This window comes from Zootoca vivipara, chromosome 8 (assembly GCF_965207765.1).
Source record: "Zootoca vivipara chromosome 8, rZooViv2.hap1.1, whole genome shotgun sequence".
Lineage (NCBI taxonomy): Eukaryota > Metazoa > Chordata > Lepidosauria > Squamata > Lacertidae > Zootoca > Zootoca vivipara.
Genome location: NC_142591.1, coordinates 50,773,472 through 50,787,040, shown reverse-complemented (window position 1 = coordinate 50,787,040; position 13,569 = coordinate 50,773,472). Strand labels below are relative to the sequence as shown.

Below are 13,569 nucleotides of genomic sequence, written 5' to 3'. Positions count from 1 at the left end.
GCATTATTCCCATCACTCAATTTTCCCTCTCCTTAACTTGTTGAGACAAATTAAAGGGGACAAACTATGCAGCACAGAGAGAGATCTGCTCATGCAATGGGACTTCTTCCCACTATGTTAGGGTTGACTATACAAAAGACATTCTGGATGTTTATATCAATAATCAAATAATAGATCTTATTCTAATTCCTACTGATGAAAATGTTGGTTTATTGCATGAAAAGTTGTTGAGCTGAGCTTCTGTGGGGCCATTGGTCAACTGTCCTCTTGCGCTTTCTCCAAACTGTCCACATGTGTGAAACAGAGCCCACGCCACAAGGACAGAAGCCGAGCGGCCCCGCCCACACACAGAGGAAGACTTGGGAAGCTGACTCCCAAAGGGAGGGGGCTAAGGGGAGGAGCATGTAGGGTCCTGGTGGCTATTGGGAACGGGGTTGGAACATGGTTTAGTTAGTATGCCTGGTCCTCCCCCAAGCACTTTCTGGTTGTTTTCTTGCTGCTTTTGATTGCCTGTTTAAAGGGGCAGATAAATAATTTCTTTCTGCAAGGGATTATGCCTTTGTTGTCATGAGGTTCCATCCTTTTATTTTACATTGTAACAACCATGCAAGGTAACTACAGTGGAACCTCGGATTATGAACACCTCGGTTTACGAATTTTCGGTTTACGAACGCCGCGGACCCATCTGGAACGGATTAATCCACTTTCCATTACTTTCAATGGGAAAGTTCGCTTCAGTTTATGAACGCTTCAGTTTATGAACAGACTTCCGGAACCAATTGTGTTCATAAACCTTCGTGCAACACATCTCAGGAGGCCTATACAAAGTCATTTGTGTATCCCAGAAAGAAGTTGCATATTGTGCTTCTATGGCTGGAATAAATCGGTTGCCTCTGGTTCTGATCCCCTTAGCTTTTTCCTCACAAATATTAATAACTGTGCATAACTATTTTGCAATCTATTCCTATAACACAATGTATTCCTCTGGTTTTCTTTCAACAGGCAAAGACTGCACTTGAAAATCTTCGGGATAAACACCAAAAAAGGCCCGGAAATATATTAAGAGCTCTTTCAGAATGATTTGATAAGCATTACAAAGCTAACTAGTCCATATAAAACAGTTGCAGTGTTTCTGACAAGATGTCTGTAATAGGAACATTAATCATTATGTTATTAAAGCTAGTTACAGGTAGGTAGCCGTGTTGGTCTGAGTCGAAGCAAAATAAAAAAATTCCTTCAGTAGCACCTTAAAGACCAACTAAGTGTATATTTTGGTATGAGCTTTCGTGTGCATGCACACTTCTTCAGATACACTAGGTCGAAGCAAAATAAAAAAATTCCTTCAGTAGCACCTTAAAGACCAACTAAGTTTATATTTTGGTATGAGCTTTCGTGTGCATGCACACTTCTTCAGATACACTAGCGCATCTTCAGATACACTAGCGCATTCCTAGTGTATCTGAAGAAGTGTGCATGCACACGAAAGCTCATACCAAAATATAAACTTAGTTGGTCTTTAAGGTGCTACTGAAGGAATTTTTTTATTTTATTAAAGCTAAATTGATATATACAGAATGGTGCTGGATTGTTTATTAATGATCTGGAAGGGACTCTAGCTCAGTAACTCAGCACCTGCTGTGTGTGCAGAAGGTCCTAGGTTTTCGAAGACGTACACGTGCTTTCCTGCCCTATCCTGCAATACACCCAGAATTCCTCTTTTGGGGGAACTTGCCACTAGTAGAGGCAGAATCAAAGAGTATAACGGGAAGGCGAATGTTTAACTGAAACATGAAATAATATTACATGTGAAAGAGTAATGTCTATAAATCACCTGTATTAAAACAGTGGAGCTTCTTTTATGTTTATAAAAGGGTGCTCCAAGATTTGAGCCCTATTATACAATTCATTTTAAACTTATAGAAAGAAAAGTCGAGAAAACAAAAATATAGCCAGAATTTGGTGAAAAAAAGTGACTGATCTAATGAAAACAGCCAACTCAGCTATGAATCTGGGTTTGGCGCCCACCCCGTAGTAGCAGCGCCCACCCTGCGGAACACCCTCTCTTCAGATGTCAAATAGATAAACAACTACACAACATTCTGAAGACATCTGAAGGCAACCCTGAATCAGGAAGTTTTTAATTGATTATGTGTTGCTGCGGCGTTTTTTTATGTTCTAAGCTGCCCAGAGTAACTGGAGCAACCAGGCTTTTACACACACACTATCATCTTTATCTTTTAGCTGATTTTTTTCTTCCATAGTGTAAGGGTGACTCCCTACAGGGAGCCAGCCCCCATCATCCTATCGTCCACCTCGCCAAGCACAGGCAGCAGCAGTGGGTCTGAAGCAGCCAGGGGGGAGGGGGGAGACTCGGAGGGAGAGAGAAACCAGCATGCAGAACGATTGGAAAGCTCAGGGGAGGAGAGATGCAGGCAAGGGCTCCAGGATGCTGGAGAGCCCTTACATCGCTTTGGCCAGGAGGAGGCTGAGATGGCATCGCTCCTTCCGGCGCAAGAGATAAGGGGAGCACTGCGACGCAGGTCAAGGGGGAGGCGTTTTGGGGTGCCCCGACTACTTTGCTGGTGTAGGAACAGATGTACGCCATTGCCACTGCACTGTTGGGCATTTGTTTTTGAACATGATGTATGCCCTGTGAACAAAGGCCAGGTTTTAGATCTGAAAATCGTTGGGTGTGTAATTAAAGAGCTGGGAGGTAGATATTCTTTATGACGCCTCACAGTATTATCATCACTTGCATGGTGCCATGGATGTAGATTGTGCCATGGAAATAATTTGGTGAAAGTTTTGTCACAGTGTGTTTCTTAGTCTCTAAACGGTTTATTCAATTTATTTAGATTTATATCCTGCTTTTTTACAAAATTCCTCAAAGTGACTAGGTCCTTTTACTAAAATAATGATGCTAGAATAATGGAATCTGCAGAAATGTCTACAGAAAATATCCAAATAAGCAGTCATGGGAAATCAATCACATATGTTGCAACTTTTATGTGGTATTTATTCTGAAGTGGCTCCATTCTTGTCACCCTGCTAGCATTGTCATTGATTGAAGTTCTCACTGCCCACATAGTGAGAGTTTCCACAATCAAGGGTGGAGATCACCTTAGTGGGGTGTACCACCCCATTTCAAAACCACGCCAGCTTAGTTGGAGGTGTGGGTGTACCTAGCTATTAAGGAGGCACAGCAACTGCAGGACACAATTTCTTACATGCCACTGCATTGCACAATGATGGGTTACGGCAATGGCAGAGTGTGATGGGGCACTGCTGCCCACCTGACCTGGTGACATTGCTGCTGCTTAACAGAAGGTAGAGGGGAAAGGCAAGTTGGGAGTGAGGTCAGCATGGTATAAACATACAAAGCAGGCACACTGGATTGGCTCCATCAACGTCTTTCAAAAATACCCACTCTGCCAATATCTTCCCCACTGTCCCTCTACCTCCAGATATGTAGAAGTGATGCAAAATGAAAAAAAGAGAAAAGAGAATTGATCCTTCTAGTCCTTTGCAATCTCTCATTTTCTCAGTTGCTTCCCTGTCCAAAGCCACTAGTTCTAAAACAGGCATCCTCAGACTTCGGCCCTCCAGATGTTTTGGACCACAATTCCCATCTTTCCCGACCACTGGTCCTGTTAGCTAGGGATCATGGGAGTTGTAGGCCAAAACACATATGACATGTATGACATGGGGATGCCACTGCCTGCCAGTTTCCTCCTCCTCAGTTCCTGTTGCCATTGTAGTACTCAGCATGGACGAGGACTAGGGGCATAACTACAATCAGTGGCTCTGGGTTTTCTTCCTGTTGCCATTCCTGCCTTCTGCACTACCCATCCCAACAGGTGCCTTTTTATTTCCTCCACCCACATGCCAAAAGAACCCTTACCTAGTTGGGCTTTGCAAGAGTTGGTGGGCTTCTGTGGCACATTTGTCTTAGCTACTTTCATATCACTTCCATGTTTTGTTTTGTTTTGAGAAATAAAGGTTAATACCTTCTCCCAATGATGTTGTCTTCTTGTTTCTTTAAAGGTGCAAGGAAATTTCTTTATCAGGCCCAAGGGCAGTTCCACATCGAACACATTACAGAGAGCATTATTGGCTGCTCACTCTCCACGTTAGAACAAATCTATACCACCAGGTAACATAGAAAAGCACTAGACATATCAAGAGATCCAACACACCCTGGTCACCATTTCTTCGAGCTCCTGCCATTGGGATGGAGATATAGAACAATGCAAGCAAGAACGAGCCGTCTCAGGAACAGTTTCTTCTCTAGAGAGATTTTGGCCTGGAATGGAAATTCTGGACTTTGAAGTCATCTTATTTTATTTGTTATATTGAATCGTATTGCACTGTTTTAATTAAGGTTTTGAATTATTTTGGATTATGTGGAATGCTTTATCTGAGTGGATGTGGTAACCAAGTAATTGCATTGTTCCCGCAAGAGGACAATGACAGTAAAAATTATCTTATCTTATCTTATCTTACTTATCATCTTATCTTAGAAATACAGCCTCATGTTACCAACCAACACCTGGAGCACAGTGCTCAAGCGGTAACCTGGCCTTGCAGTTGGTTCATTTTATGATAAAGGTGACCAAGGCTGATTCAGTTCTGAATGCAGGTCTGAACCTAGAATTTAATGAATCTAGAAAATAATTTTCATCCAGAAATGCCTACAGTTGCTCCACAACCACCCTTTCCATCTCCTTCGACAAAAAAGAGGCATCAGTGACCAGTCTATAGTTCTTGCACTCTGTTAGGTCTAGAGTGGGCTTTAAAATAATTTTTAAAAACTATAACAGAGACCATATTTAACCCCCTCCCCTTCCCTTATGCCAGGCATTCCCAACCTGCGACCCTCCAGATGTTTTGGCCTACATCTCCCATGATCCCTAGCTAACAGGACCAGTGGTCGGGGAAGATGGGAATTGTAGTCCAAAACATCTGGAGGGCCGAAGTTTGGGGATGACTGCCTTATGCTCTTTATCAGACCAGCCAGTTCAGTATACAGTCATACCTCGGTTTAAGAACGCTCCGGTTTGAGTACTTTCAGTTTAAGTACTCTGTGGACCTGTCTGGAACGGATTAATCCATTTTCTATTACTTTCAATGGGAAAGTTCACTTCAGGTTAAGTACGCTTCAGGTTAAGTACGGACTTCCAGAACCAATTACACTCATACTTTCAGTTAAGTACGCTTCAGGTTGAGTACTCCGCAGACCCATCTGGAATGGATTAATCCACTTTCCATTACTTTCAATGGGAAAGTTCACTTCAGGTGAAGTACGCTTCAGGTTAAGTACTCCATGGACCATCTGCAAGGCATTAATCCACTTTCCATTACTTTCAATGGGAAAGTTCACTTCAGCTTAAGTACAGACTTCCGGAACCAATTGTGTACTTAAACCGAGGTACCACTGTATTCCAACATTTTACACTACCATTCTTTGTTAGTGGGTACTATACTTGTTCTCCAGCTTTGTGTCAATAAGGTTCTAGCTGCAGTAGTGGCATAAAGTAGTAAACTCTTTTGTTTTTGGGACCTCGTGTTTTGGGAATTTTTTTAAGTCTCTTTCCAAATTTATTCTGGGACTGACAGCGCACGCCACGCTAGTTTCCGGATGGGGGCAGTGAGCAAGTGTGCACACTCATAGATTCAGGAGCATCTACAAATTTTATAGACTTGGACTTTGTGGAGAGGCTGGTGTTGGCCATGCAGAGGTTGGAGCCCCCTCTGAAAGTATAGAATATTGATGGGCGGCCCTTGCTCGCTGCGCATGTCTCTGAGGCCACAATGCCGATAGGCCTGGGGTTGCTGGGCCACCAAGAGACAATCACACTCCGCATCAGAAGGTTGGCAACTCACCCTGTGGTACTGGGAATGACGGGGCTATCCCGGCATGATCCTGTGATTGCTTTCGGGGCAGAGATCCATAATCTTTGCTTCAGCCTATTGCCGCCTACACTGCCTAGGTGGAAGGGGGCCAGAGAGGTCAGAGGTCAGAGAGGAAAGAGGCCCTAAGACCCCTTACAGGGGACAAAGGACAATTACCCCCGCCCTACAACGCCTATCGAGATGTGTTCTGTGAGAAGGAAGCTGATAGATTGCCAACCATAGGCCTTATGACTGCAAAATCGAATTGCTCCCAGGGGCCCAGTTGCCCACCAGTCGTCTTTATTCCATGTCAGAAGCAGAGTTGGCCACACTGAAGGAGTTTCTGGAGAATAATTTGACTTCCGGATTATTCATCCTTCTAAGGGTCCTGGGGGTGCACCTGTGCTTTTTGTGAAGTAGAGGAACTACTCTGAGCTGCTCCTCTGCAATGATTAGAGGAGGCTGAACCAGGTGATGGTGCCCAATCGCTACCCCCTGCTACATATAGGGAACTTGCTGGAGTGGTTGAGGTCGGCAAAGATCTTCACAAAGCTTGACTTGAGGAGGGCCTATAACTTGATAAGGATAAGAGAAGGAAATGAGTGGAAGACCACCTTTTGTACCAGATATGGCAGTTTTGAGTACTGTATTTAGTCATGCGTAAGCTAAATCCATTAGAGCAGAACTACACCATCTGGGAGAAAGAATTGCTTGCTATTTGGGACACTCTGGAGATGTGGCGACACTTCCTGGAGGGGGCACAACATCAAGTGGAGTTGCGCACCGATCACCATAATTTAGAACACTGGCAGACAGCTTGGCGTCTTAACCAGAGGCAGATACGGTGGGCACAATCCTTTGCCAGATTCAACTTCAGAGTGCAGTATGTGGTGGGCCCTCAGAACCAAAGAGCATATGCTCCTTCACGGAAACTGGAGTATCTGGAAGAGGAGCCTACCCTAGTGCTGAGGCACATCCTCAGACTGGCTACAGGTAGCAGCAGTCTCAGCAGCAGATACTCGACTTCCAGAAACAAACTGCGGAGGATGAAGGGGAACATAGAGGCAATACAGAGAGGGGATAGTGCGGCAGATAGCTTTGCTGAAAGAGGTGGATTGTTGTATGATATAATATATATAGATTGTTCTATCTAAGATGGTGCCGATAAGGGCAGCCTCGGCTCTTGCTCTGTAAAGTACTTGTCCTTTTTACGAGCTTAAGAATGTTTTTAGTGTATTGTTTCACTGTTTTATTGTTTTAAGGTGTTTAGGAGTTTATGGTTTTATGGCTTTTATTGCCTCTTATGACAGCGTTGTAGACAAGGATTGGAGATAAGGCCTGCTAAGGAGTGAGCTTGAGAGTCCCGTGGACTGCAAGAAATCAAACTTATCCATTCTTAAGGAAGTCAGCCCCGAGTGCTCACTGGAAGGACAGATCCTGAAGCTGAGGCTCCAATACTTTGGCCACCACATGAGAAGAGAAGACTCCCTGGAAAAGACCCTGATGTTGGGAAAGATGGAGGGCACTAGGAGAAGGGGACGACAGAGGACGAGCTGGTTGGATAGTGTTCTTGAAGCTACAAACATGAGTTTGACCAAACTGTGGGAGGCAGTGTGAGACAGGAGTGCCTGGCATGCTATGGTCCATGGGGTCACGAAGAGTCGGACACGACTAAATGACTAAACAACAACAAGGAGTGAGCTTAACTGCCAATTGCCTAACAGAACTGTTGGAGTGGAAAAGGATTTTTTTAACATTTATTATCATTCCTTATGGCTTCTTACAAACCACCTGGATTACATTTTCCTGGGATGAGATTTTAAATATCAGAGAAGCCTTTTCGGGTACTTACCCTCCAACCTTAGAGGAAAATTGCGAAGATGTTTTCGATGGAGGAGTTGTGGCTCCTTGCAGGATCTGGAGACGGCGTCAAAGAGGGAGGTATGCTGGCACTTTGTTTAAGATATGAAGGCATGGAATGAGATCAGCTTTACCATCTATTCACCTCTCAAATCTTCACTCACTTGCCAATAAAATGGATGAACTGCATCTTGAGAAAACTCAAGAAACTCAGTTCTCAAACAGGGACTCGGCTACTCTTTGGAAGAATTTACAGAACATTACTGAATATAAAAGAACATATTCTGCTCCAGAGAGTCAAAAAATTGGCAAACGACCTGAATCAGTTTTATAGCAGGACAAAAGTCAAGCATTATCAACTAGTGCCATTCAGTTGGCGCCAGAGGCACCAACAACCACCTCAACCTGTTCTGAAGTAACTCCGCTTGTGATCTTGAAATAGTGTTTTGCACACTTTGTTCAAAGTACTTTTACATTGCAATGTAACTGAAACAAAATTCCAATTATGTTAGTACTTGGCCAATAAATTATTCTATTCTATTCTATTCTATTCTATTCTATTCTATTCTATTCTATTCTATTCTATAAGGGACCAGGGCTATATGTCCCAGAGGAGGAGCTCTGGGCCAAGGTCTTGAAGCAGTGTTATGACAGACCCATTGCGGGGCATTTGGGGCAGTACAAAACCTTATTCTGAGTGATGAGAACATTTTGGTGACCAAAGATGAAGGAGGAAACGAGGGAGTATGTGAAGGCATTGGAGACTTGTCAGCAGGCAGAGAGACCCCATGAAGGGCCTGCAGGACTACTCTAACCGCTTCCTAGGTCTCAAAGACCATGGGAGGTGATAGTTATGGACTTTATCACCATAGGTGCCAAGTTATCCCTTTTTTTAAGGGATTTTCCCTTATGCTGAATAGGCTTCCTTGCGAGAAAAGGGAAAACTTGGCAGCTATGTTTATCACTGACCTGCCTGAGTCACAGAAGCAGCCGGTGATATGGGTGGAGGAGGATTTTGTGCCCTGTAAGAAGTTTCCCTTGGCTCAGGAGACGGCTCAACTCTTCATGGAGCATGTGTTTAAGCAGCATGGATTGCTCTAAGGGTCATTTCCAATAGAGGAACACAGTTTACCTCCCAGTTTTGGAGGAAACTAAAGCAGCTGCTGAAGGTGTAAGAAGGAAGACAACATGTCAGTCCCAGTTGCGGAACACACAAATTAGCCCTGTGTCATTCAGGCTTTGTTTGCCCACCTCCATGAAGATACACTCTGTATTCCATAGGTCCTTATTGTCCCCCATGAACCCTGTGATGGGATTTCACCATTGGGAGGTCCAGCCGGCAGCTCCCTCTTCGTCTCAGTCCCGGTGATTCCCATGGAACACGACTCAGGGTCTCAGCAACCTGAGCACGCAATCAGCAGAGATGCCCACGCAGTTTCAGCAGAGATGATAAGGCAGCAGCAGAGAGGCATTTTAAAGTGGTTTATTTACAGCTATATTACAGCATGAAGAGAGAGCGAACGATGCTTTCTCTCTTCCATCAGATCAAACAGTTCAGAACAGAACTCAGAACAGAACCAGTACAGAACTGAAAGTAAGAGTCCATAAAAGGATATACCTAGACATGTGACATATATCAGCAGCAACATGCCTAAGTCTTAAGGTGGAACTGAATCTCCTGACATCACTCCCCCATTCTGTGAAACCTTAAGCTCAGCAGTTCCAAACTGTAGCTTTTGCATATAACTGTGCAACTGTTCTTTATTTACAACCTTGGACAACATATCAGCTGGAATTTCATTACCTGGCATGTATGATATTTGGACCAGTCCTTTCTTTATGCATTCCCTTGCACGATGTAATTTTATCTGCAAATATTTGGTCCTCTGCTTGCAACTCTCGGATGCTAGCAAAGCTAAACAGGACTGATTGTCTTGATATACCTGAATAGGACAAGACACATTAACTCCAATATCCTTGAACAGTTGCAACAACCATTCACAATCCATTAAGGAGAGTGAGAGAGCGTTGAGCTCTGCTTCACAGGAACTCTGACAAACGGTTGTCTGTTTCCTGCACATCCAATCAAAAAGACAATGGTTGTATACATAACAAACACCTGAAGTGCTTTTGCTATCTGTGACATCACTACCAAAACTTGCATCTGCGAAGATTTCCAGACCTCCAGTCTTTTGACTTGTGAAACGCAATCTGTAGTGCATGGTTCCTTTTAAGTACCTACAAATGCGTTTCAAAGCACGCCAATCCTGAACAGTAGGATTGTTGGCACGTCTGCTCAGCAAATTACAGCTAACAGCAATGTCAGGTCTTGAAACTCTTGCGATGAAGTTTAACTTACCTAACACACATCTATACAGTGTGGTGTCGGCAAATGGTTCTGCATCATCATCAACTTTATAACCTTGTACCATAGGTGTGTCAACAGGATTTGCATCAATTAAATTCAGTTGGTTCAGCACATCAGTAATCTTTTGAGTTTGGTGTACCAGAAAAGTACCTTCTTTGTTTCTCTCAACCTGTAGAGAAAGATAATTGGAAACCTCACCTAGGTCTTTCATATTGAAGTGTTCCTTCAACTGAGCAAGTGTACTCTGGTACAACTCTTTGTTCTTCCGGAAGAACAGCAAATCATCAACAAAACAAATACAGTACAGTTTTTGCTCCCCCTCTTGTTTGACAAATACACACGGATCAGCGATACCTTGCTTAAATCCTAAGGAAAGCAATGTTTCTGTAAGTTTGGTGTTCCAACACCTGGCGCTCTGCTTGAGCCCATACAGTGATTTCTTTAGTTTGCATACCATTCCCTTTGGTACATCCACACCAGCAGGGGGCAGTAAAAATATATCTTCCTGCAAAACCCCGTATAAAAAAGCTGTATCGATATCATGATGGGCGACCTGAAACTTTTGTTCAGACGCAAATTTAAGCATGAGTCTCACCGTCTCGTATTTCACGGTAGGAGCAAAGACTTGGTGAAAGTCCTCCCCCGGTACCTGCGAAAATCCTCTGGCGACCAACCTTGCTTTGTGTCTCATAATCTTTCCATTCTGGTTAGTCTTGGCTTTAAACACCCACTTGCTGTCAACAAGTCTCATTCCCGGGACAACTGGAACTAGCTCCCAGGTTTGATTTCTATCTAAGGAGTCAATTTCAGCCTTCATGGCTTCCAGCCATGGCTGAGCCTGCTTTGGGTTCAATTCCTGAACCTCTTGGAAACTAGCAGGTTCAAAGATTTTTTCAGAGGTACCAAGAACAGCAACAGCTGTCTTTGCATATTCATCAGCATATCTCTTGGGCGGTTTCCCCTTTGTGGCCCTCTCGGACCTTCGAACAGTCCGTTCTTCATCTTTACTTAACTCCTCCTTTTTAGGAGAAAAGCGACCAATGGTGAACAGAGGTTCTTCTAGTTCAGTGTCAGACGCATCTGATGGTCTGATTGAGGCTTTTGCACTTAAATAATCTGCAGTGTCACTATCAGATGCTGATAGTGCACCTGCGCCTCTTACTGAATCAGAATCAGAACCAGAATCCTGCTCATCATCATCCTCAGCTTGTGCTTCTTCTTCATCATCATCATCAACAGGATGAATCTGAAAAATCCCCACATTTTCCCCCCATTTGGGATTGCACTGGACACTCTTGGTGATTCTTACAGTTTGAGTGTTTTTCATTAACACTCTGTACGCTCCATTTTCGTATCCCAAAAATATACCAGGTTCACCTCGTGTCCCCAGCTTACCACTTTGTGGGGTGTTTACCCACATGTCAGATCCAAAGATCCTCATGTGTTTGATGTAAGGCTGTTTGCCAAACATCTTCTCATAAGGGGTACACTCAATCGCTGAATGCCACCTGCGATTAAGAGTGTAAACAAAATTAGATAGTGCTTCGGCCCAATACTGCTCAGGTAAATTGGCATCATGCAGCAAGGTTTTAAGTCCCTGCTGTAAGGTTTGTCCTGCCCTTTCACACAGACCATTTTCCCAAGGACTTCTGGGGCATGCCAGATCGTGTTGAATTCCCTTCTCAGACAGAAAAGCTTTAAATTCATGAGAAGTGAACTCCCCTCCATTGTCACTGAATAGGCACTTTATCTTTTGGCCCCTGGCATTTTCAAGCCATGCACAGAAACCCTTGAACTTTAAAAAGGCATCTGATTTCTGTTTTAGCACAAACACGTGAACATATCTGGTGTAGGAGTCTATTAGGATCATAAAATACCTAGATCCACTCACAGATGGTGAAAGTGGACCTACCAGGTCTGCATGGACCACCTGATAAGGCTGGGTTGCCTTCCTCCCAGACACTTTCCCTTTGGGTGCAACTTTCACCTTATGTTGTGCACAGGAAACACACTTCATATGATACTTGCAGGGTTTAAGCTTCAAGCCCTGCACAACCTTGGGCATCTTGGACACTGCTTGCCAGCCTAAGTGTCCAAAAATGCGATGGTATTCGTGAATACAACCTGCATGAAGAGGCCTATTAGTTGTGTTAGCAACATAAGCAACATTTTCATCAGGTTCACCCTCAGACACTTTTACATCATCAAAAGTCATCAAAAACAGTTCATCAACCTTTTCAGCACGTACGTATTCTTCATTGTTCTTAGTGATAATGGCAATGCCATTCCTGAAAGAGATGTGAAAACCCTTTCTGTCCAGCTGTGGAACTGAAAGTAAATTATCCTTTGCTTTTGGCACATAAAGCACATCAGCAATCTCTAGGTTTAGAGATTCTAACACAATTGTCCCAGTTCCTTGAATGTCCAAAGATGATCCACCTGCCTGTAAAATCTTCCCCTTAAAGGCTTGAAATGAAACAAAAAGATGTCGGTCTCGGCAGATGTGGTTCGTGGCACCAGAATCGACAACAAAGAAGTTATTAGCCTTTGAAGTTGCTGTTATCTTAGCCAGCATAGCTTTACGCTGTCCACTTGGCTGCTTTCCACCGCTGCCACCCCCCTTTCCTTGCTTGCCTTTGAAATTTGCAGCAGCTATCGGTCTTTGCTTATCTTGCTTCTTTCTGCAGTTTCGCTTTACGTGACCCTGACCTCCGCAACCATAGCATCTGATCGTGAAGGCTCTAGCGTTATCAGCTTGAGATTGGCACGTAGCAGCTGGCTCCTGTGATTTGCAACTGGCGCCCTCAGCTCTCCTCCGATCCCACTCATTTTGCAATACAGCAATTACTCTAGCTGCTGTTAAATCTCTTGTGGGGAGGGCTGCTAACTGGCTAGCAATGGCATCAAAGCTGTGGTCTAAAGAGTCCAGAATCAACACTGCAAACACAGCTTCTGGCAAAACAAATTCACGATTCACCAGTTCCTCCCTCAGCCGCTGCATTTCAAGAATGTGGGCACGTAAATCACCTCCCGGCTGGAGTTTCATGTTGTGCAGAGTCCGAAAAAACAATAGAACTGACCCTGCCTGTTTGCGTTCATGGGCTTCACGTAGTCCCTCCCACATTTGTCTCGCAGACGCTCTGTTAGCAAGGGTAATTAATTCTGTAGCTGAGACACATCCAATAATCAAACCGCGAGCTTGTGAGTCACATTGAGTCCAAGCATTCGTTACAGGCGCGGGGGGGTTCTCTTCAATCACATGCCAGAGCTTTGCAAGTCTTAACTTGCCTTCTACATATATTTTCCATGTATGATAATTAGTCCCATCCAGAAGAATTATCTGGTTAGAGCTTCCAAGCATATTCTCCATTTTTCCAGCCACCCGTTACAGGCAATCACTTTGGAAAAATGCCTCCGCTCCAGCTCTATCTCACAGTCAATTAATCACT

At 44.0% G+C, this 13,569-nt stretch overlaps 1 protein-coding gene across 5 annotated transcripts in view; it reads left to right on the top strand.

The window, feature by feature from the left end:
- The window catches only part of LOC132592581 (uncharacterized), an 83,443-nt gene that overhangs the window by 20,706 nt on the left and 49,168 nt on the right, over positions 1–13,569 (top strand). For 4 of the 5 annotated variants that reach the window (XR_015951494.1, XR_015951495.1, XR_015951493.1 and 1 more), the window contains one exon: positions 1,003–1,176. The exons of the other annotated variant lie outside the window; for it this stretch is intronic. The gene's annotated coding sequence lies outside the window, so the exon portion shown is untranslated. Of the gene's footprint in view, positions 1–1,002; positions 1,177–13,569 lie in introns of those variants that run through there. 5 annotated transcript variants of the gene reach the window in all.